This window comes from Gracilinanus agilis, chromosome 1 (assembly GCF_016433145.1).
Source record: "Gracilinanus agilis isolate LMUSP501 chromosome 1, AgileGrace, whole genome shotgun sequence".
Lineage (NCBI taxonomy): Eukaryota > Metazoa > Chordata > Mammalia > Didelphimorphia > Didelphidae > Gracilinanus > Gracilinanus agilis.
In genome coordinates, this window is record NC_058130.1 from 249,934,059 (window position 1) to 249,943,323 (window position 9,265).

Genomic DNA, 9,265 nt, shown 5'->3' on the forward strand with positions numbered 1-9,265 from the left:
TTCTAGGTCCAGTGCTCTATCCACTATGCACCTAGCTGCCCTCTATGGGGAACTCTAGTGTATAATCCAAGCTACTACTGTATGCTGGACTATAATAAAAACATATTTTTAAGGTTTTTGAAATATTTTGGAGCCACCAGAATTTATACATACATAGTGGAGACAATTGTCAAGGGGCACAGAAGAGTGTCAAGCCTAAAGTCCTTTTTCTGAGTTCAGATCTGACCTCAGATATCTTAGATAAAGATAGATAGGTTGATGATAGATGATAGATAGATAGATAGATAGATAGATAGATAGATAGATAGATAGATAGATAGATAGATAGATAGATAGACAGATAGATGACTGGATAGATAGATAGAGATGGATAGATGGATAGGGGAAGAGAGAGAGAGAAAGAGAGAGAGAGAAAGAGAGAGAGAGAGAGAGAGAGAGAGAGAGAGAGAGAAAGAGGGAGAGAGAGACAGAAAGAGAAAGACAGAGAGAGACAGAGAGAGAGACAGAGAGATAAGGGAGAGATTTTTACTTTGTGAGGTTTCTCACATAGGGAACAGTGACAGCAGACTGGCTTAAGGAACCAAAAAAAAAAAAAAAAGCTTTCCACTAAAGCTCTAGGCTTTGTCAAAATCTACTGGTATTTAGAGAGGTAATGTGGTGTATTAGATTAATAGCTTCAGTTAGAGCAATAAAGACTTGGGCTCTAGACCAAGTTATAGCACCCTCCATCCTGCAACTTTTTAAGCCGTGTGACCCTTTTGAAGTGGCATTCCCTTTATCCCTCAGACTCTAGTAAAATTGGGGAAATACTATGTATGCTTCCCTGCTCTTAGGGTTCTGATGAATAAAGCATTTTGTAACATTTAAAGCCTCATATAGATGTGAGCTATAATTGTTGTGAGTCGAACTCAGGAAGAGAATAAAATGTTTCAGAAATGTTTCACCCAAACCACAGTAGAGGGGATGAGAGTCCTTCAGGTTTTCCACACATGCTTTAGCACTTTTATTTATTTAACTGGAGACCAAAAGTCCTTGCTCACTAAGGATAAGACTCATCGAGCTGAATGCAAGAAGTGAAATTATTTGTCTTAGATCAGGACCAATGCTTATAGGGAATGTAATGACTACCCCACTCAGCTCTGGGATCACATATTTCTTGGGCTCGACATAGGAGAGAAACTAAGATGGCTCAGTGGAGAGAGTACCAGGCCTGGAGTCAGGATGCCTGAGTTCAAATGTGACCTCAGACAATTATTAGCTATGTGACCTTGAGCAAGTCAGTTAATCTTGTTTGCCTTAGTTTACACATCTCAAAAAAAATGAGCTACAAAAGGATATGAAACCATTCCAGCATCTTTGCCAAGAAAGTCCCACAAAAGGTTAATGAAGAATCTAACTTGACTAAAAAAATTATTGAACAACAACTATTCAGAATAATCAGGAACCACAAATAAAAAATGAATTATTAAATTGGAACAGAATAGTCAAGTAGACAATAGGAACACTACAGTACGATCCCTCTCAGTTTCCACGTAAGAGTCTCCCAGATACTCCTGTCTTTGTACAGAAGGAATAAATTCCTTGAAAACTCATGCTTAGAGGTGAGGGAGGGTTTTCGTGTTATCCTGGTCTTCTGTTATGGTTAGAATTTTTACTTCTGTCTCTTTTACCTACTCACCAAGCCTCCACAGCAGTATTAGCTGTCTCTGCCTCCATCACATCCTTGAAGTAGGTCTGGAGCTCCCTTGCTACTGCTGTTCCAATAATCTTCCTCTTCCATGGCCACTCAGTGAAACTCCACCTTTTGCTGTGTTCTCTGCCTTCAAAGCTCTCCATTTGATTGCTGCTGTCTTTTGAAAGCTCTGCCCCAATGCTATTTCCCACTACTGCAGTTTCAGGGAAGTATTTTCCCTCTTTAAGAGTAAGACCACTAGTCCAACAAGTCTTTGGGCCAGCCAGTGCCATCTCAGATTCTAAAACATGTATAACAGTGCTGCTCAGGGGGTAGCTAGGTGGTTCAGCGAATTGAAAGCTAGGCCTAGAGATGAAAGATACTGGTTCTTTTCTAGCCTCAGACACTTCCTAGCTGTGTGACCATGGGCAAGTCACTTAATCCCCACTACCTGGCCTTATCATTCTTCTGGGTTAGAACCAATAACTCTAAAAAGAAAGGAAAGGGTTAAAAATTGCCTTTGAGGCTGTTTCATGACTTAAAATTTTGTCCCTTTCAAAAATGTCACCATCCCTTTCATCAAGCTGAGTTAAGGTGGAATCAATTTCTTTAACTTTTTCCTTACCTCATTTAGGTCACTTTCAATTAGTCTCTCCCTCACATGGTCAAGTAGCTTCTGGCAATTCTTCCTAAGGCCAGGGGTAAACACAATCTCCCTTTTCTATGTGTCCTTTCAATACCTGATATGAGAAAGTCAGAGACAGAAAGAGAGGGGACAGACAGGAAAGAGGAGAAGCAGAGAAAGAGGCAGAGAGAAACAGACAGGCAGACAGAAAGACATACAGACAGAGAGAAACAAACAGAAAGAGACAGGGACAGACAGAGGAGAGAGAAAGGGTAAGGAGAGGGATAAAGGGAGAAATAGGAGAGAGAAGAAACATATAGACAAAGAGGAGAGGGAGAGAAAGAGAAAAGGAGAGATAAACAGAGAGGGAAGGAGACAGAAAGGAGAGAGAGATAGAAGAGGAGAGAAGGGATTGCAATACTATATTGTTGGATTTTCAATGTGAGTATTTGCATCTTGGAAATTAGCAAATCTACAAATCAGGACTTGATTTACTGTTTTATTGATTGTCTACACATAAGAAAGGGATAGAGGAAATGTTAATCATGCAAATTCAGCTTAAGTGTATTGAGTATACATTTTTATTTCTTTAAGAGCCAGATGTTAGACTCTACCACCATACCTCTCTGGGAGGAGCATGATTACATATTGGAGAAGGGAGAGGGGCAGCTGGGTGGGTCAATGGATTGAGAGGCAGGTCTAGAGATGGGAGGACCTACATTCAAATCTGGCCTCAGACACTTCCTAGCTGTGTGACCCTGGGCAAGTCACTCAATCCCCATAGCCTAGCCCTTACTTTTCTCTTCCACCTTGGAACCAATACACAGTATTGATTCTAGGGTGGAAGGTAAGAGTTTAAGAAAAAAATGAGAGAGAGAGGAAAAGAAGGGAAGAAAAGAGACAGAAAGACAGAACCCTTGAACTGAGCCTTGAAGGAACATAAATATTTCAAGAGGTCTCTACCTCTTGAGGAGAAAATACTAGCAGCAGGGACAGCCTTTGAAAAGGCAAAGAGGTGAGGTAGGTAGAAAATGAAATGGCATGTCCTGAGAAGACCTAGAAGCTTTGTTTGGCTGTACAACCTAGTTTCTTCTCTTCCAGGCAATATGAAATGTGTGGATTGTATTATCTTCCCAATTGCACCTTGCTACTGTTAAACCTAAGACAGAATAGCATCCCAAACCTGGTTCTTGTGTTTCTCAGAGAAAGCAGTAGCCTATTCTTACCTCTATTTTCATCTCCTTTTCACGTTAAAGTCCAGCTCAGTTAATGTTCCTGACTTTCCCTGAAGCAGTTCTCTCTTGGTTCCAAAGGGTTTTCTCCAAACTCCTTCCTTCCTCTTGGTTACTTTAAAACAAGGGTTCATTTTTAAGTTTAGCCTTCATTATCACTATTTTTTCCATCTCATTCTTCAGTCTAGATAATCAACAAAACAATAAATCAAGTCCTAAGTTGCAACATTTGCTTATTTTCAAAGTGTAAATGTTCACTCCGAAAATATGGAAAGAACAATGGAAGAAGAGCCTTCAAGTTCCTACCTGGTTTAATTGCTTTTATCCTGGCGTCTAAATTATTCATGTATTTAAATAGTCACTTAATAGAATAAACACAAGGTCCTAAGTAAGAACAGCCAAGAAAGCCCATTCAATAAAAAAAAGATTTTCCCCTAAAGACTTCTAGAGTCATGAGTGTGTTGAGACCAGCTTTTCTTATTGGCTTGCAACACCAAATTGGTATATTTTTTCAGTGTACTTAACACCTCAAAAATTAGCAAATCTACAAATCAGGACTTGATTTATTCTTTTGTTGATCTTCTAGACACAGGAAAGGGATGGAGAAAATGTTAATTATGCAGTTTCGTTGTTAAGTGATTGTGGCTACATTTTTATTTTGTTTTTAAGAGCCAGACTTTAACATTTATCACTAAACCCTTCTCTGGATGGAGCATGATTACATATGTTAGTTTTCCCTATAAACAGAATTTTTTGTATACCTGCCGCAGGCTGAGCCACCAGTATTTATCTTCAGCCAAAACACAACTCTTACCATAGCCTATGGAAATAAATGCAACCTTAATAAGAACCCCAGAATAGAAACTCTCAGAGCTGGCTCCTAGTCTAGCAGGGAATGCTTACAATAAAAACTTCCTCTACTTCTCTTCCTGAACTCACTACTAGGTCAGTGGTTTATCAGTAAACCTCTAGGTTGGTCCAGTTCAGGGACTGGTTCCTATTAGGGAACAATTGTCATTATGGGAGTAAACTGAGTCAGCTCTCAGATTTTCTTCAGTCTAATGTTTTTTCTGCCATGCTCACTCCTCCCTTCAAAAGCTGTATTTCCTGATTCATGACTGCCTGGACTCCTTGGATTTTGTTACTTTCATCTTATCCCTCCTGCTCTTTGCTTGTTTCTTAGCCCACATTTGTTACATGTGGTTGTCCATGTTCCAACTTGCTGACTAATTCTGAGCTCTGGTAACTGTTTCCTCACTGAAAAGAGGTTATAAATTCCCTTTCCTAGCTATCCTTTTGGATCTTTGGTCTTATTTACCATCTATGCATTGTGTTGCCACAATCTTTCCTGAACAAAGAATATTCTTTGTGGTTTTCAGTTAAAATGATGAAATGAAAAGAGATAATTTATTCTAGATTGAAAGGGTCAGAGCTTTGGAGCATTTTCAACTGAAGAAGGAAAGGAATTTCTTAGCATACAGGTAGAGATTTGGTCCACTTCTACATTTTTTCTCCCCTAAACAACCACAGCCACCTATATTAGCATTTAAATCAGTGATGGGAAACCTTTTAGAGACCAAGTGCCCAAACTGCAACCTTCATACCGTATGTGACCCATTCCCTTACCCCAGACAGGAGGAGGGAAGAAGCACTCCCATTGGGTTGCTGGGCAGAGGGGAGAGTGAAATAAGAAATGTTCTCAGGCACACATGGAGAGGGGAGGGGAGCAGTGCCCTCCAGCATGCATGCCATAGGTTTGCCAACACAGGTTTAAGCTATCCTTTTGGTCAACATCTACCCAAATTTACAGCTCATAAGCCTCAATCAGTATTTAATTTTAACAGACTAAATCCAATTACATATCAATTTAAAGCAAATGACATTTAATTAAATAAGGAAAGTATCCTAATATAGTTCTCACTTAATATAAAGAAATTCAAAAGAAATCTGAATTCCAAAAAAAATACCTCTGCCATCTTTTTTTACATTACTATTTTATGTTACTATGCTGTCTCTGTCTTTGTCTCTGTCTTTGTCTCTGTCTCTCTGCTCTTGCCCTTCTCTTCAGAGTTCGATAGCCTCCCAAAATCACCACTACCAACAAAAAGAAAAAAAAAACCTTTCCAAGTGAAAGCAGAAGAATAGACAACTGAAGACATGGCCATCCTGACTCTACTGAGCTTGGCTTGAGTCCTCTGGCAGTGAGAGAGGAAATCCTTGTCCTGCTTTGCCCATACACCCATATATTCCATCCCTATTTGTCTATCTTCTGTCCATTTGCACTTGGGTACCATGTATCTGTCCATCATTCCATATATCATCCATCCTCTCTTCTGTATGTTCATATCTGTCCCCTACATGTTTTCCCCCATATGCTCTTCCTCTTGGTTTTGGCCAGGTCCCCAATATGGCTGGCCCTCGATATATGTGTTCCTCCTTCTGTTCTTGTTTCTCTGTTCCCAGTCTCCATAAATCCTTGAACCATGTACCAATCACCTCCCTCTATGGGCACCTGTGGTCCCCTTCCTTCTTCTCCCTCTTCTCTACTCCCAAGGGCAAATTCACATTATATAAAATTCACTTTATGTAGAAGATTGAGCTTACGAAAAGTAAGAATAGTTTGTATACAAAGATGTATAATCCTCCACAGGTTCTCATGTTGCCACTACTCATTCTCCTTGGACTGCATCCCAGTTAAAATACTTTTCAACCTATTAAGCTATCACTGGTTGATTTTCTATAGAGCCTCTAAATATACTATGTATTGTGAACTGCTACTCTACTGAAATGCTGCCATCTGTTGTTTCTATACTTAATTGCTGGTGCTATAATGCTTCTTCCAATCAGAGGACTCTTTAAAAACTCTTTCAGGGTGATAGTTTATGCTTGGAACTATTTTAGCACTTTTGTGAGTCAGGCTCATAACCATACCCAGCTAGCAAAACAGAGATTCTTTTAGGGCAAGTGCATTTTTTTCTTTTAAAAAAAATAACTTCACTGTCCCTTAGAAGTTTTCCTAGGCCCACAGGATATCTGAATTGGGGTGAAAAAATTCCTCTTAAGTCCTGTCAATTAATTCCAAGGTTATTGAAATTATTCTAGAGTTTTACTAGACAACATTGGAGCAACTTTTATCCTATATTCCTGCAACTATACTCGGGTTACCAAGTTTACACCAAATGACTTTGACTCTACTAAATTCTGAGAAAGAAAATCAATTTCAGTCAGAAGCAAAATATGGCTTAACAGGTTATTTTCAATTAAAGACATTTATTGAGCACTTAATACCAAGCTTTGCTCTAAGCACTAGTTGGCAAGAGAAATGTAAAAGAAATATAGGAAATTGGTAATCAATGATCTTTCTGTTGTATCACCAGTTAATCTCTAATCACTCCCTATCTGATCCTGAATTTTCCTCAGCATCTACTTTCCCATTTATTTTCTTGTGGTGCCATCTTGACTTAGTCAACTATCAGTTCATTCTGTTTAGTTTAACTTGGTCCTTGTTGAGGCTTATATATTCAGCTCTTATCTTCTTAATATACTTACTTCTACTACCAAACATAATGGTATTAAATCCAGATATTTTGGAGGGAAGAAACTAATTTTCTTATGTGACTTAGTTGACTGGATGTATGTAACATTCTGTATCAAGAATTTTTAAAAGCCAGCTTGCTAGTCTTTTACCAGGTTCCAGCCTAAAGGCTTTACCTAAATAAATTAAGGTGAGGAACATTGCACAAGGCTTCCACTATGGAAGAAAAAAATAATTCAGTAGAATTGAAAAGATCAGGGCAAGGGAAAGATTTGTTGCTACACAGAGAGAAGCTCAGTCTCAGTGAGGAGGACTGATTTGTGATATAAGGCTTCTAAGAGAAAGCCCATCTCCTTGCATCAACTTTGAAAAGGGCCTTTAACTAAAAATTAGACTTTTTCTTTCAGAGCAAGGCTGTTAAAAATCTGTTCCAGAAAGAGGCTAGAGTATGCCTGATAAGTTTCTTCACATAGTGGGGAGTATGCACCTAAAAAAATAAGTAGAAGTATTTAAAATTAAACTCTAAATGTGTGTATATTTGTGAGAAAGAGACAGAGAAAGACGGAAAAATAGACTATTCAAGTAATTCACAATATAAGTGGGAGACATAATATGCAAACTACTATGTATAAACTATATATACATACACAGAATAAATTGGAGGTCATGTCATAGGGAAGTTCTAATCATTGTGGCCAGCAAGTAAAAATTGGTATTTAAAATTTTAAATAAAGATTTATTTTAATTTTCTTTTAAATAAAGATTTGTTGCATTTAAAAATGTGAAAACTAAATTTAGGTCAACAGTATACAAAAAAAGGCAATGGGCCAGATGTGATCTATAATGATCCAGTACTGGTGTGTGCTAGAGCCAACTTGTACTAGCCCTTGATAATGGATTGTTAAAATTTCAGTGTGACCATTTATACCTCAGAAATTGGTAAACTTTACAAATCAAGGTTGGGTTTATTATTTGGATGATTGCCTAGACTTAAGAAATGGTGGGAAGAAAGGTAAACAATACAAATTTGACTTTAAAATATGTTGCTTTTTAGAAAGCTAATTGTTAACATTTACCATCATACATCTACATACATCTACAATATCTACAATATACATCTACCATCCACATCCAAGGCTTTATTTTTTCACAAACATACTTGCATGGATTGTTGCAATATCTTTTCTAGTCTTCAACACCTCCTCCTTCTCCCCAAATACAATCCTGTCTATACCATACTGCCACTAATTTTGTGATATAACATTTTCAGTATATCACTTCCTTTCTTGGCTTACATTGATAATTCCAGATATTCTACTAAGTATTTGGGATAGAAAACCAAGCAAACAACATGTATACAGATAAACATATAAATATATATACTACACAGTAAATATGAATTGATTTAGAGAAGCCTCTACTTCAAGCCTCTGCTCTCCTGATTGGTAATTCACTCTCCTGCACCACAATTTTAGCAAGGATCCCAGTTGTGCTTCATCTCCCTCACTCTTAGACTTTTGCACTCTCAGTCTGATTTCATCCTTTATAATGTCAAGCTAGTAAAAACCAATAGTGATATGGTACTTTAAGGTTTGCAAAGTGCTTTACATATGTTAATGCCTTTGATTCCCACAGCAACACTAGGAGGTAAGTGTTATTATTATCTCTATTTTAGAGAGGGGGAAACTGAGGGATAGAGAAGTTAAGAGATATAATATGTGCGAGGCAGAAGTTGAACTCACATCTTTGGGTTTTTAAATTTTTATTTATGTATTTATTTTTACATGTAATAATAAATTTCCACATAAGTTTTCTTAAGTTATATGGTTGAATTTATCTTCCTTCTCCCTTCCCTTCCCTCTCCTGATGTTGGCAGGTAATTCAATCTGGATTATACAGGTATTATCATGCAAAACACATTTCCATATTGTTCATTTTTATAAGTGAGTAATCTTATAAAACCCAAACCCCAAAACATAAACCCAAATAGACAACTGAAAAATTCTATGCTTTCAACTGCATTCTGATTCCAACAGTTCTTTCTCTGAAAGTGGAGAGCATTCTTTGTCTTAAGTCCCTCAGAACTGTCATAGGTCCCTCATTGTATTGCTGATAATAGCTAAGTCTATCACAGTTAATCATTACACAGTATTGCTATTATTATATATACAATGCTCTCCTGGATCTGCTTATTTTACTCT